We start from the raw sequence: 1,579 nt of genomic DNA on the forward strand, positions 1-1,579 counted from the left end.
GAGAAGCAAATGGAAGAAATGCGTTAACATATTAAACATTTTGCAAAGATTTTTTCCCTTTAAATTAAAGTATTGAACATACAGTGTATGGTTACAACAGCAAGAGAAGAGAATCATCACCATTATGCCATCACTTATAAACATTTATAATTGCTGAATTAATCTATGTATGCATGTCTGTCTACAGATGTGTGCAATATATCAGATCTGTGAAATGTATATTATATGTGGCAAGACCATAATTTTCTTTTGGAAATCTAGATCAATACTGTACTTCTACTCTAATATTGTTAAGCAATGAATATTTGTCAACTGACAAACTTCAACAGGATACTGGCTGGGCATACATACCATCAGGTCCGGGTGGCACAGCACAACTGGTCTTTACTGGCTCCTCTGCTGCACTGGGACAGGTCTACAGAGCAAATGGAAAAATAAAACAATCACAGTTAGTGCAATGAATTAGTTGTGGTCATCTCGATTTGTTGAACAAACAGGTCAAAGCTATTGCTATCCAACCAACAAAATAACAACTTGTGATTGTGATGACGCTAGCCTAACAAGTGCAGTGGATTACTTAGTTAGTTTACAGATGCTTACTAAGGTATTTTCTTTTTCAGGTTTTAGGTCAGGTAGACACTGTATTCAGGGGCAAGTTAAAGCAGACAGGAGAATTTAGACATTCTAACATCATTCTCATAAAGGACTAAACACAGGTAGCCCACGTTTAGGAAAGTGTGTTAAAAAATATAGTGGCTAAGAATGTTTACACGTGAAATAGGCTAAAAGGTAGCCTACTGTATAATTTAACACAAACAAAGCTATACAAAAGGCTGAATGACCCAAGGCTAAAAGGCATTGCTTTGCTAACGATGGTTGATTAGCATAATTCACACCTTTAATTTGCGATGTCTCTAGAACTTAAATGGACCGTTTTTATCATCACTTTCCACCTTCCACATTTGCAAACTGCTTTCAACAGGTCGATTGGAAACAGACAATGATTAGAAAGTATGGGAGTATCTAAACCTAAACTTTACAACAAACAAGAAGATTTGACTCACCAAATAACAAAGTCAGCTTGTTAAACTTCCATCCCGTTGCTGGCTGGCATTAGGTTGACAGAATTGTTGCTCCTCTTTGATCGATCCACTTTCTTTGCTTTGATTCGCGTGGAAGGGGAGTGGTGGCCGTTCATCACAGAGTTTTTTAAGGAGGCACGTACAACTAGCTTTTTAAGGAGGCACTAGATTTTTTCAAGGAAAACTGTTTAGATGTATTGAAGCAATCGGTGCACTGCCACCAACAGTTTGGAGGTGGAACTGCAGTGACCATTTAATTCCCCACTTTTGTTTTTCTCGCCAGGTGATTGTCAGAACAGGGGCCGTTCAGGGGCCAATCAAATTGGAGGAGGGGCCTCGGCCCCTGTGGCCCCGCCCCTAGGCCCGCCCCTACTAATATTCCTCCCTCAACACTCTCTACCTCCCTCCCTCCCCATCCCTCTCGGTCTCTCTCTCTCAGTCTCGCTCTCAGTCTAATTCTTGCTATCGTTTTTTTTGTCTAAATTTGTTTTACCGCT

General features: G+C 40.0%; 1 long non-coding RNA gene across 1 annotated transcript in view; it reads right to left on the bottom strand.

The window, feature by feature from the left end:
• Positions 1-1,238, bottom strand: part of LOC134452035 (uncharacterized) — a 1,422-nt gene extending 184 nt beyond the window's left edge. Inside the window, exons 1-2 of the long non-coding RNA XR_010035338.1 lie at positions 1,065-1,238; positions 352-415 (exon numbers count right to left, since the gene is read on the bottom strand). This is a non-coding gene — a long non-coding RNA (uncharacterized LOC134452035). The remainder of the gene's footprint in view (positions 1-351; positions 416-1,064) is intronic.
• Positions 1,239-1,579: the final 341 nt, after the last annotated feature.

The sequence above is a fragment of the Engraulis encrasicolus genome, chromosome 7 (assembly GCF_034702125.1).
Source record: "Engraulis encrasicolus isolate BLACKSEA-1 chromosome 7, IST_EnEncr_1.0, whole genome shotgun sequence".
Classification (NCBI taxonomy): domain Eukaryota; kingdom Metazoa; phylum Chordata; class Actinopteri; order Clupeiformes; family Engraulidae; genus Engraulis; species Engraulis encrasicolus.